The sequence below is a fragment of the Giraffa tippelskirchi genome, chromosome 9 (assembly GCF_054371585.1).
Source record: "Giraffa tippelskirchi isolate mGirTip1 chromosome 9, T2T-mGirTip1v1.2.pri, whole genome shotgun sequence".
In the NCBI taxonomy this organism is placed as follows: domain Eukaryota; kingdom Metazoa; phylum Chordata; class Mammalia; order Artiodactyla; family Giraffidae; genus Giraffa; species Giraffa tippelskirchi.
In genome coordinates, this window is record NC_137283.1 from 84,103,587 (window position 1) to 84,117,535 (window position 13,949).

The 13,949-nt window shown below is 44.3% G+C and overlaps 1 protein-coding gene and 1 long non-coding RNA gene across 3 annotated transcripts in view; one reads left to right on the plus strand and one right to left on the minus strand.

The window, feature by feature from the left end:
* The first annotated feature begins 683 nt into the window (after positions 1-683).
* The window catches only part of MYO6 (myosin VI), a 155,842-nt gene continuing 142,576 nt past the window's right edge, over positions 684-13,949 (plus strand). For both annotated transcript variants that reach the window (XM_081530828.1, XM_081530829.1), the window contains exon 1: positions 684-898. The gene's annotated coding sequence lies outside the window, so the exon portion shown is untranslated. The remainder of the gene's footprint in view (positions 899-13,949) is intronic.
* Positions 872-13,239, minus strand: LOC145521850 (uncharacterized). The gene is made up of 2 exons (XR_014065742.1): positions 8,089-13,239; positions 872-3,298 (listed from the first exon to the last, which is right to left on the minus strand). It is a non-coding gene; the product is annotated as an uncharacterized LOC145521850 (long non-coding RNA).

Below are 13,949 nucleotides of genomic sequence, written 5' to 3' on the forward strand. Positions count from 1 at the left end.
CCTCCTGTAGCAGCCGAGCGCCCACCAGGTCCGGGAGGCTCGGCGCCGCGGGTCGGAGCGCAGGGGCGGGGCGGCCCCGCGCCGAGCGCGCCCCCGCTCCCGGCGTGCCCCCGCTCCCGGCGCGCGCGCCCCCTCCTCCCGGTGCGCGCCCACCCCCTCCCCGCGTGTCCCCCACCCCGCGCGCCCCCTCCTCCCGGAGCAGCCGAGCGCCCACCAGGTCCGGGAGGCTCGGCGCCGCGGGTCGGAGCGGAGAGGCGGGGCGACCCCGCGCCGAGCGCGCCCCCTTCCCCGCGCGCCCCCTCCTCCCGGCGCGCGCGCCCCCTTCCCCACGCGCCCCCCTCCTCCCGGAGCGCGCCTCCTCCCCGACCCCTCTCCCGGCGCGCGCCCCCCTCCCCGCGCTCCCCACCTCCTCCCGGCGCGCGCCCCCTCCCCGCGCCCCCTCCCCGCGCGCCCGCTCCTCGGCCCCTTTCCCGGCGCGCGCGCCTCCTCCCCGCTCTCGCCCCTCCTCCCGGAGCGCGCCTCCTCCCCGAACCCTCTCCCGACGCGCGCGCCCCTTCTCCCCGCGCGCCCCCTTCCCCGCGCGCCCCCCTCCTCCCGGCGCGCCCGCGCTCCGCCCGCCGGGCCCGCGGCCTCCCCGCCCCCTCGGGCGCTCCGTAGCTGTGACGTGCGCGCGGCGGGGCCGAGGAGTCGGCAGGGCGCCGGCCGGCGGGCGGAGACGGACCCGGGATCTGTCCGAGCAGGAAGCGAGCCGGAGACCGGTCGCCGCCGCCGCCCCGTCCCGGTGCCGGCGCTCGCCGTCGCTGCCTCTCCTCGCCCTCGTCAGCCCCCCACCCCACCCTCCAGCCTCACCGGCCACAGGTAGCCCCGCCGCCGCGCACCTGCCCTCGCGTCCGCACAGGTGAGTGTCCGGGGCGCCCGCGCCTCGCCCTCTGCAGCCTCGCTGTTCGAGCCCGGCCTCTCTTCGCGGCCTCCGCCCGCCGCCCGGGGTGGACGAGCCGGCTCGGTTCTTCTCCCGAGGACGCCGGGGGTGAAGCAGGTGATGAGTGGGCCCGGGCGGCGGCGCTTCCCGGGAGCCCAGGGCTGGATCTCATTTCCACAGGACAATGAGAGTCTCCTTTCATGGGTTTATCATCACTAAGATACCTTTGTGTATCATCTCTGGCTCCCAGGTTGAAACAGAGCACTCAGGTGTCCAACTCAGACCTGGACGCTCCGTGACAATTTTCTCTTTCGTTCAAGAGCTTAAAATTCAGTGTAGAAAGAGTGCTTTTTGTTCTGGGGTGTGAGAATCAGCTGCTGTTACTATTAATCATATAGGAGCCCGGATTGGGACTGTTTAAAGTTGCATTTTTAGTCTTCAGTTAGTCTAGTGTTTGGGGTATGCTCATTTATGTATCTGCTACTGAACAAGAAGTTCTCATATTTGTTAATTTCCAAAAGTCTTTAAAACGATAAAAATTGCTCAAGCTCTGGGATAAGGAAATAATTTGATAGGGTTATTGTTACTAGAACATCCGTATCAGAAATATTTCCATACAGTTTTAGAAAAAGTGTTACGTTTTATCCGGCGTGAAGTTTGTAGTGGAGGAATGCTTAAATCCTAATCTACAGATCTAAGGAGCTAGGAACACTGCCCCAGTTTAATAGGCTGCTGTTAGAAAATGGCAACCCACTCCAATATTCTTGCCTGTAGAATCCCAGGGACGAAGGAGCCTGGTGGGCTGCCGTCTATGGGGTCGCACAGAGTCGGACACGACTAAAGCGACTTAGCAGCAGCAGCAGTTCATGCTAAGTAAGTTTTCCTGGTTGTGCTCTGACTGTGTAGATGCAATATAACTAAAGATCGTCAGGTTATGAGAGTTTTAAAAAGTATTATTCTTAAGATTTAGCTGAACACTGTTCACACCATAAAATGTGAATCTTGAACTTGGTCATGGTTCAAAGGTTGGCAGCAAAAGGACGTTTCTCTACAAATTAACTAAACTTCTTAGATTCCTTGGCTTGTGGTTTGCCATTGGAAATTGTTTACTGAAAAAATTACCTTGGTGTCTTTTATTATTAATTTTAGTAACACCACAACTTGGTCTATAGCCAGAGCATGAAACAAAGCAACCTTTTAAAATAACTCATTGACTTTTAAATATCCAGCTCATTTAGAGTAAGTTCAGTTGCACAGAATTGCTTGCATAGTGGTAAACAAAAGTTATTTTAGTCTTATGCACATTTGCCCAGTTGCACTTGTATGTTCTATGTGACATGCTATTTATTGTTGGCTTTTAAGTTACATTTTAGTTTTCAAAAACTGACTTTAAGAGGAAGTAATGGAAGTGGTGAGCAACTTCAAGAAAAGATAATGATTAAAAACTCTCTATATGATATTTTAATCTATGTATAATATATATATGTTTTCATTAGTGCCTGGAAACATGGACAAGAAAAATGTAATAAGCTATTGCAAAATTTAATGTAAATTCATGCAAAGTCTTAAAAATATCATAAGTCGTAACCCGTGGAGCTCATCTGAAATGGATTTTTTCCTCTGTTTATGTTTGTATGATCAAGTTTTAAAATAACAGTGGCCAGGAAATCTGAGAGAAGCTGAAGGCCCTTTTCTCATCCTGTTGTGACTTTGCCTGGAGACTGTGGTAGATTATGTAGTCCATTGTTTAGATAACCCGGCTGTCTACAGATTCTAAAATACAACTTCCTTTTTTTTCATTAATTAATTTTTATTGCACTATAATTGCTTACAATGTTGTGTTACCTTCTACTGTACAGCAAAGTGAATCATCCATACATATACATATACCCCCTCTTTTTTGGATTTTCCCTCCCATTTAGGACATCACAGTGCATTAAGGAGAGTTCCCTGTTCTATACCGTATGTTCCCATCGGTTGTCTGTTTTATACATGGTATCAATTGTGTAGACGTGTCAGTTCCAATCTCCCAATAAAACGCAGCTTTTTAAATAAAATTTTAAAGAAATGACTGTGAGGTTTGAATAAATATAAACACCCCAGACATTTTTTTAAAACTTTACAGTCTGCTGATAATTGAAGTACCATGTCTGTTATGTCAAATGTCAGTTTTACAAAGATATTTAACCTTTGTGAATTTTTTATTTCTATATATTAAAACATTTCAAGTAAAATATTGAAAAAAAGTATGACAACTGTAATAAATTCCATACAGTTTATCTGTGATCCTTTTGAGATATTTGGTATTAGTATGATTGGTGACTGGCCCTTTAGTAGGATAAAATTGTCATTTATTAGGCATCTGTCATAAGCAGAACACTGAGGAACTTTATCTACAAAATAATTTTCAAGGTTGGTGGTCGTGAGTGTGTTTGTGTGTGTGTGTGTGTGCACGCATGCGCGCGTGTGTGCTCGGGTGCTCACTCGTGTCTGACTCTTTGTGACCCTATGGTCTCTAGCCCGCCAGGCTCCTCTGTCCATGGAATATTCCATGCAAGAATAGTGGAGCAGGTTGCCACTTCCTACTCCAGGGGACCTTCCTGACCCAGGGATTGAACCTGCATCTCTTGAGACTCCTGCATTGGCAGACAGATTCTTTACACTAGCACCACCTGTCCTAAATTGTCCTTTGAGGAAATTTAGGCTCAGAGATTAAATATTTGCTCAAGGTCATGAGGTCCTGTCATTCCTGGGAGAGTCTGGATTCACACTCAAGTCCTCTGACCATGAAACCTCGGTCCTTTCCACCAGAGCAGGTTACCTTGATCTCAGGTGCATTTGGTAGACTGTTCTGGTAAACCCGCAGAACTGGTATTGTGCTAAAGAATGTAACTGCAGGTTTGAAGGAGGTACAGATGAGTGATGTTGAGAAAGATTGGGTATGGGACTGTGGAACTAATTTTGAATTCTGTTTCTTCATTCTTAGGTGTACAGCCTTAAACAGTGATATGATGTTGCTTTACCATTTTGGGGGTAAATTCCAGAATATTACACGTATTGTGCACTTTTAATTTTGGTAGGTTATAGGAACTAGAATCAGACTGTAATGTAGCACTGGTTTTCATTGCAGCTAAAATGAATAGCATCATATTCTTGGTTAGGATAGAACTTAAAAATGAGGTAGACTATTGCCCATAAATACAGTAGTTGCCTTTTAAGTAATACGTAATTAACTCTGTAATACTAAGGAGGGAAGTGGTTTATAGATCATGATTAAATGGTGATCTGTTCGATTAGAACAGTTTTTTTAATGGCCTGTGTTTATTTCAGGAATGCCCCTTGAGCTATAATAGACATAAAGAACAAAAATGAGCACACGAAGTCCACCTTCTATAACAAATGAGTCATTTCAGCAGTAGAATGTGGTTGAGTAAATGAAAAATGGTAGGAAGGCGGAGTTGGGTGACTTCTGTTACAGGTGTTTATTTGTTTTAAACTGCTGAGAATTTTGCATCTGGAAGATACTCATATTCAACTGTAAATACAAAACCATCCCCCAAGGGCTAAGTGTAAATTATTAATGGATGATCTGTAACACATCTGCTTTTGTGTGTGTGTGTGTGTATGTGTGTGTGTGTGTGTGTGTGTATAATCAAGAACTAACTAAAGCTTAATAAGCTTAATTCTGTTTTTGAGGCATGTATAATGTTAAGAGGAACCAGGATGGTCTGCATTTAAAATAGTTACACTTTTATTTGACACATTTAGTGGACTATTAATAATCTTAAAATGTAACTATTAGGATATCTTCCTAATTATGGTGTTCAAAGATGAATTTTTTTTTTTTCTTATTGAGTAGTGTAAGAATGACACAGTGGTTTGAGAAATGACCACAAGTCAGCAAGTGTTCTCCCTGTGAGTACTGAAGCGTGGGAAGTCAAACCGGAAGAACAGATCCGGCGTGTTTAGAAACCTTGCTAGTATCAGAGAGAGGGGGAAGTCCTTTTCTCTTCACAAAGCAGGTCTCCAGTGAACCCAGGATACCTAGGCACATTCCTCGGGTGATACTCACATGCCTGCCATGGGCACAGAGCGAGGTGGCTCTCCCGGCCGCACCACAGGCATCTCTCATGTCACTTGTCCTTTTATTTGAAGGTAACCTGCTGCTTAACCTTTACACGGTAAGGTATTAGATATCGCAGGTTTAAAATACTTATATTCTATATGAATGAGCACCTCTTCCAACCAGCATTTAGTGAGGGTCCATTGTGTCTGAAATACAGCTGTTAATGGGCACTGGTTCTTCTCTGTCCTGGCAGATCTTTGGATTTAGGGTACAGAAAGCGTGGCGCAGATGCGAAAAGAAAGATAATCAGAAGCATCCATTTAAAACCTGAGGACGCTTGTGTCAGAAGTGAACACCTTACACATGTGGCGCTTTCCTGTTTTGGAATTTGTTTATGTACATTTGGTCCTAGAGCAACTTGATTAAGTAGATGTGGTAAATTTATTCCTAATCTGTAGATGAGAAAATGGAGGCCAAAAAAAAAAAAGTGTTGGGTTGGCCAAAATGTTCATTCTGGTGTTTCCTACCATCTTATGGAAAAACCTGAACAAACTTAATGGCCACTGCAGTACTTTGTTCAAGGTCACATGGGAGGCTGCTTAGGAGCATCCCTGAGAATTGGACCTTCTACCCACATATTCCCATAGATCTGCCCTCCTCCAGGTCTCTTAGCTCTTAGATGTTAGTTGGGATTAACCTTTCAGTCAGTCAGTTCAGTTGCTCAGTCGTGTCCGACTCTTTGCAACCCCATGGACTGCAGCATGCCAGGCTTCCCTGTCCATCACCAACTCCCAGAGTTTACTCAGACTCATATCCATCGAGTCTGTGATGCCATCCAACCATCTCATCCTCTGTTGTCCCCTTCTCCTCCTACCTTCAATCTTTCCTTGCATCAGGGTCTTTTCCAATGAGTCAGTTCTCATCAACCTCTCAGCAGTGACTTATTTCATTTTATGGATTTAAGTCAGATGGTTCAGAAAATTCTGAATAATCAGGGTCACTAAAGTGATAATCATTAAATATGTAGTTACAAATTGTTTTTCCTTTTTCTTCCTTTTTTTTTAAATTAAATGTAAGATGGAAGATGAACATGATGCATTATTATGGGACTACTGTAACATTTTCAGTAGATTAATGGAGTCAGTGTTGGCAGTTAACTTTTCTAGTTGTAGAGTTTTTAAGAGAAAACTGCAATTAGTTTTAAAAAAGGAGAAAAGTATTCTGGGGGAATTTTGAAACTAAGTTTTATGACTTGGCACATTGGTATTGATCTGATGGTTATCTTGCTTTTGTAAAGACTCACTAATGAGCTGTGAGGTGTGACTGTGTTGGTATCTATATGCCTTCATTCATTCCACACATATTTGAGTGTCTGTCTCGCGGAGGCACTGTTCTAAGTGTCCACGATAAGGTGATAAATTAAAACCAAGTCCTTGTACTGAGTGACATTTTATTGTTACTTTGAATTAAGTTAATTATAGACTCTTCATTCTAGTATGTGATTAACAGGGCTGACCCTAAAGTTGGGAAATAGTTGTCAAAGTGGTGTAATTTGAGGGCTACTGAAAGCCTCATTTGTTCTAAAATATCCTATTCCTGGCCTTCAGTCCCCTGAGTCACAGCCCTGTTACCAGTCGACTCCTGATAAATACTAATATGTTCCACCTTTTATCACAGTTTCAGGAAACAAAGCTGAGAGAAAAATAAAGGGAGGAGAGAGGGTTGGCAAAGTATAATTATAATGGCAGCCCTCGCTTACTGAGCTCTTGCTGTGTGTCAGGTGCTGGGTCAGACGGGTGCTGTGTGTACCTTAGCTCAGTTAATCACTGTGTCACTTCAGTGCCCTTGGCTTTGTGACTCTTGTGTCTTCGGGAGCAGAGACACAGGCGTGTTAAACTTGCTCGAGCTCCCAGCCAGTACTTGGTGAAGCTGGGACTGAAGCCCTTGTCATGCTCTGCGTGCGGTCGCAGCCACTCGCGTGGAGAGAGTGCCACCCCTAAGTCACGGCACCCCACGCAGGGGGAAGGGCTTGGTGGGTGAGGGGTGGGTGCGGAGGGTCAGGAGAACTTGTTGGGTGAGGGGTGGGAGTTGTGGGGGGCAGGGACAAGGTGCGTAATTGTTGTTGTCCTTTGCCTAACTGCTCACCCCTGACCCTCTTTATTCCAGCCCCCAGGCCCCAGAGTTGCATTTGTGAAAAGGGCTTGCTTGTCCAGCCCCAAAGTGGGAAGGCAGGCAGAGGGCGGGCATCCCGGTTTTGCCTCTTATTACCAGGGTCACATGGCTTCATTTCTCTGGGCTTCAGTTTGTCAAATGGAGGCTACGGTATTACCTATCTGGTGTGGTTCTCGTGAGGACTGGATGAGACACTAATACAGGGAAAGCACATGGCTAGGGAACAGTATTATTGTTACTATGCTGGGGTTTTCCCCATGTTTAACATGGAATATTCATCCAAAAGGAAAAACAAGCTATGTATTGGAGATTCAGGTGAAATCTTGAAGGGTTGACCTGTTTTAAGTAGTGCTTAAAACAGGTGCACACTACAATTATCTGGAAAACTAGTAAAAACACATCAGAGAGGTGTGGGTAGGTTGTGGGCAGTGGTAGTTTAATAAGCTTTTCAGTTGATTTATTTGTGCACCAAAATTTGAGAACCACTGGTTGATACCTTTTCTTCATCCTCTGCTTTGTGAGGGTGTTGGCAATAACACCAAAACATTGCTTGGATTAACCAGGCAGCACGCGGTAGAAGGAAGTAAAATGTCGGTTACCAGAATCTCTTCATTGATTATTTTTTTCATGTAAGCTTATTTGGGACTCACAGCATTTATCTTGAGAGGACAGTGCAGTGTTAAATTTCACACTTTAATTGTGGAGAGTATTTCATCTTATTAACCAGCTTCATTTGGAAGGGAGCTGGTCATGTTTAATTTTTAAATAACTGTACAAATAGCAGTGGAGCTTCCCAGATGGAGCTGCTGGTAGAGAATCCACCTGCCAGTGCAGGAGCCATAGATACTCGGGTTCAATCCCTGGGTTGGGAAGATCCCCTGAAGGAAATGGCAACCCACTCCAGTATTCTTGCCCGGAGAGTCCCATGGACAGAGGAGCCTGGCGGGCTACAATCCATGGGACCACAAAGAGTCAGACATGACTGAGCGCGCACGTGCACACACACACACACACACACACACACATACACATACAGCAGTATTATATAAATAATCCTCATTTAAATCTTAAGACCTTTTTAAATGTTTTAGCTGGATTTCTTTAGATAATGCACTGTTTCTGAATAACCAGTCTTGGGCTTGTTAGCCATGGCAGGTGAGGTCCTAGCAAAGGAGATTCCATCCTGGATGGTGCGGGTGAAGAGCCTGCAGGGGTCAGAAGCAAACACGGAGTGGTGGGGTACCCAGGGGACAGCAGTGGTGAGAAGCTCTCAGTTCTCCGGAGATCCTGGGAGTAGAGAGCTGGCCTTGAGGAGGAGGGCGGGGGAGAGCCCAGGCTTCAAGGCGGGGAGCAGGGAGGTTCCCTGGGCTCTCGGCGTCCTCTGTCTTCTGGGTCTTGGCCGGTGGCTCCGTTGCCAGGCAGCTGGGGAGACCAGTTAGCATGGCTCTGAGTAGGGAGCCTTGGGCAGGAGCAGAGCAGAACACGGATGGGGGTGCAGTGGGGCAAGTGAGTAACTCAGGCGTCAGTTGGAAACTTTGGGATTCTGTTGCATTGCCTTGGCGCATTTTAAATAATTTGTAACTTTGTGATGTGTCTGCAAAGTGCTTGAGACTACTTGTCTTATACATACTTTTAGAAAATACTTTCTCATTTAATCTTAGGAAATTTTATGATCCATATAGCCTGATGAAAAACATAATCTAGGTAGGTTAACATAAAGCACTTTTGTTCATGTGTTGTTATGCCTTAATAAGCCTTTCTGAAATTTTCTTCATTGGGTAGTCTTAGTTTGATAGAATGAATGTTTTTCATTTAAAAAATCTTTTAATGATTAAGTTTAAAATATTTTGGCAAGAAAAGTCCTTTGCCTTCTGGAATTTATACTTCCTATTCACTTGGACTGATAGCAGGAACACCAGAATACGGTTCATAGAAGTAGGACTATTAAGAAATAATTGTTCTTCTTCCCCAAGTCCTTTTAAAGACACATTAAATTTCTGTATGAATCTGTCACAGTGTACTGTTATACAGCTGCCTTCTGCTAATGCCAACTTCACCTAGTTAATCTGAATTCTGGCTATAAGTTTAAACCTATGCTCTTCACTTCGGATAGATTCCTGAAGATTACTAAAGAAAATGATTTCTTGCCTTCAAGAGATGGCATGAAGGTCGCTAGTTTATGAGCATTACTCAAGGCAAGGCAATTAGAATAATTTATATTTCCCCTCTTAACGGGTTCCAGGGGAAAGAGTCCAAGATTTTATTCAGATTAAGCAGCAGCTAGACTGGGTCTTCGGAGAAGGCAATGGCACTCCACTCCAGTACTCTTGCCTGGAGAATCCCAGGGATGGCGGAGCCTGGTGGGCTGCCGTCTATGGGGTCGCACAGAGTCGGACACGACTGAAGCGACTTAGCAGCAGCAGACTGGGTCTTATTCACAGCTTCCAAAAAAAGAGCAAATTAATCAGTAACCAACACCTAGATGTGAGACTTTAACATACAAATAAAGGGCACCTCTATGTAAATGTTATAATTGGGGAGGTTTTGGGGAACAAATAAGTTTCTCAGCTTGCCTTTAAAAGAGTATGGTGGAAAAAATAAACAGGTTTGGGGTAAACAAAATCACACCTGTGCTTGGAAATCATACATTTAGATTTTTTTTTTTCCTGTGAGCCTTTTTCTGAAAGGAGCAAGTTCAGACTTTTGTGAAATCTTCTGAAAGCGTATTGTTTATTTTGATTTGATGCTGATAGAATTAGTATCCCACAGGAAAGGATTGAGGCTGTCGGCTTTTCCTTGTTATGCTCTTTGAATTTCCTTGATTTGAGGATTGAGTTATTCCAGAGAACTTTTCTCCCTTTCCTTGTTATTTTTTTTCTAAAATTAGATTAAACAGCTGTGTTTTGGTTTGTGGGCATGATTTGCTGTCGGTTATCCTTTTGGTATTTTGGGGAAGAACAAAGTATGCATGTGTGTGTGTTTTGAGAGGGAGTGAATTACTTTCTCTGTGTTTCTGGTCTGTCATTATTGACTTGAAGATGAGAAGAGCAAGATGATTTATGTATCTGTTGTGCTTGAGGTTGCAAACAGAACTGTGGCTTGTGTTGGCCATTGAGATAATGGAGAAAACTATTTTAAGGAGTAAAAATAGTTTCTTGTATCCACCTGCTAATGAGGAGGTTTGTATTAGTGTGGAGCTTCCCAGGGGTGCTAGTCGTGAAGAATCCGCCTGCCAGTGCAGGAGACGCAGGAGACTCGGGTTTAGTTCCTGGATCGGGGAACATCCCCTGGAGGAGGAAATGGCAACTTGCTCCAGTATTGTTGCCTGGAAAATTCCACGGACAGAGAAGAAAGATTTTCTATCAGATGTGGTGGGGAGGGAGAGGGGAGGAAGAGAATTGAATGAATTTGAGCATATGAACAGATTCACTTCAGATGTTTTTTTGGCCAACCCAGTAGAAGTCAGAGAATAAAATTTCAGTCAGAATTTTGTATTTTATAGAGATAGATTCTACTGATGAGTTTGCTTTTGAAGGGGTGGGAGTGCAGCATAAATTAGGAATTTATAAACCAGTTGTTTGCTATGATGATTTTCACGAGTTATTCGCATACATGGAGATAGCTTGACAGCTGCATAGAATGTTAGTGTGTCAGAAAGTGGGCTGTTATTTATTAACAGTGTGCTTCTGGAACTGGCCCAGAATCTCATGCACTTTGGTCCTGTTCTCTGCGATCCTGCTGTTTGGCAACAACATTGACCTAGACTAGTTTTGGGACCTACAGACACCTGAGTACTTTAGCGTGCTTGAACAGTGAGAGACAGCATGTCTCGTGAGGATGGATTGGGGGAGTGGGCCCGGAATGACTCTCCGGCAGTACAGTTCTGATAGCTCCTGGGGGCCAGTGACGTGGGTGCCGCCGCTCCGCGCGCTCTCCAGTCGTTTCTTCAGTGTTTCTCACGTGGACCCTGTGCGGTGGCTCTTCCCACCTCCTTTTGCAGTGGAGAAAACCGAGGTCTGGCAGCTTGCCAGGTGGCACCGGTAAGGGCGCAGGGCTGCAGTGTCTTCAGGTGGTCTGCATCTGGGGCCTCTGTCCCATTGGAACAGCAGGTTTCCTCTGTTGTGTGACCTTTGAAAGACTTGGACCCCTTCTCTGTCTAAACCAGGGTGATAACATCCTGACCCTCAGGCAGGAGTGGCGTGGTTTCTGGTCCAGGGGGGATAGGTCCTCTGCGATGCACTCGGGTGTCCCCACCCACTAATTCCTGCTGCTCACAGGGCCCCAGCCTCTCCTCGGACTGATGACAGGGGAGACCTTGTGGGCATGTAGAGGCTAAACCATTCTAGATGATGTTTTAAACTCCTTAACCACTACCCCTTTCACTTACCTTATTAATTTGCTTTAAACAAATGTATTGCTGTCAAGTTTTGTATAAGTTAAATAAATAACTAAATTGTAATTTTTCGTAATCTTTGGAAAGCTGCTTGTTTAAAGGAGTCCCAATAAATGACTTCTTTTGTAAAGGGAAGAATCTTTTTGTAAAACAAATAATTGTTTTCTAGATTATAGTAATAAGTCTGGATCTTTCACATATGACCTTTGTATAAACACAGACCCAGCTAAATACACATTTCATACGAATATGCCTAAATTGAGTTTGACTTCATACTGTGCTTGATACTGTTAATAAAAAGGGATTGAAAAAATGAGTTTATTAAGTGCTGTTTGTTGTATTTGTACTAAAATGTACTTTTAGTAGGCTTATCTAGATGAAGAATAATGTTCTTTTAAGCAGTAGGTTGAGGTTAAATATATAGCACAAAGGTAAATTCTTTTTGTGTCATAAAAATTTATTAGGTAAATGTTAGTGTTCTGTTTAAATGCCAAAGAAAGTGTTTTACATGAGTCTGAAATACATTCTCTAAAACTAACAGATAAAGTTTAGAGTGAGAGTTTATGAAACAGTTGTTATGGTTGAAAAGCAGACAAACTGCTGTTTGAAACACACAATTTCATGTAGTCCTGAGTAAAATATTTATTTCCTGTACCTAATACCTTGCTAATGAGGCTGTGAACCCAGTCCCATTGTAATCTGTGTTCTCTCCCTGAACACTCAACAGAGACTACTCTGTAACCTCCTAATTAATAGATCCAGTGGCCTCATTTAGATCGTTCTTCTTTTCCAACCTCTTCAGCTGCTGACTGACTAATCTTCCTTCAACTCTTTCTTCTCAGTGCCTGCGGTCTTGCACTCTCCCAGTTCTCCAGCGTTGTCGCTGCTTGACTTTCTCCGTCCCTGCCCTTACTGTTCCGTCTCATAAAACCCTGTGCTTGGCGCTGGGCTCTCCTCACTCTGTTCTTATTGTTGATAATTACATCAGCTCTTATTTCGTGCCGCTTTCCCCTCAGATTGCTTCCTGTGTTATCTTGAGCAGCCTTTCCAAACGGATGCTCCACAGACATCTACATGAACTATAGAAATGATTCCTGAAAGTATCGTCTTCACAGACACCTTCCCATTTCACGTATTTCCTCCCAGGCCACCTCCAGGCAGAAGCTGCCTCCCTCCGCTGTTTCCCTGATGGTCCCCTCCTTACCCTAATTGTTCACGCTCGGAACTTCCACTCACCTTTTCTCACGTCACTCACTCGTCACATTCTGTGAAGGTCGCCATTGCTTTCCCGCCCGCGGGGCCAGGTGCAGCCTCACGCCTGCTCTCCTGCAGGGCTCCCGACGTTTGGCCTTTGCCCTCACCCTACTGTCTGCCCTGTGCATTGCCTTTAGAGTTCTGTTTCAGAGTAGAAATCTGGCTGTAATAATCTCTTCCTCAGTGAGAGTCCCTGTTTACCCCTTTAATACATTGGCGATCCAGACGTTTATTGTGGGATCTGACCCTCTTTGTGGACCGATCTCTTGGGCCACTTTCCACCCGAGCACTCGTCACGCTTTGGCCATCGTCCTGTGCCCTGGCCGTGTCGACCTGCTCCCCAGACACATCCCGGTTCTCACATCTCCCTACTCCAGTTCAAACAGGCCTTTGTCCGAAATACTTTCCTTTAGTCAGGCTTACCCATCTCTCAGAACCTGCTTGAATTAAATCTTTCAAAGTAGCTTTCCCCAGTTTACTGTTTTGCAAGCATACCTGTATTATGGTATTCATCACTGGTTATATAATAAATGTGTATCTTCTTTCATGCTCCACTAGATGAATAACTCAAGTGTGTGAACTGCCAGCAAATGATTTGGTGAGGTTTTATTTAGATCAGCAGATCTCAGGTCTTAGGACTCCTTTATACTCTTAATTATTGAGGACTCTGTAAAGATTTTGCTTATCTGTTTAGTTATACTTATTTATATTTAATGTTTTAGAAAATTTAAAAATATTTAATCTATTTAAAAATAAAAAATACGTGCATTTTAGCAGAAATGACATGTTTTATGAAAAACAGTTATTTTCCAAAACAGCAATTATTGAAAAGAATGCCACTATTTTACAGTTTTGTAAAACTCCTTAATGTCTGACAATAGAAGATAGCTCGATTGTCATATCTGCTCATGATTCAGTTTGTTGCATTATTTTACTTTATTTTTTTTGGTTGAACTGTGTATGAAGAAAATCTGGCATCCTACAGATATCTTATTGGGGAAGGAAGTATTAATTTGACCTTTTCAGTTAATTGTGTGTGTATGCTTCAGTCATTCATCATAACTAAACAAGTAGTAATTTCTTGAAGTCCCAAGTGGAATTTTAAACCATATCAGTAAATTTTTTGTATTCTGTTACATTAAAAT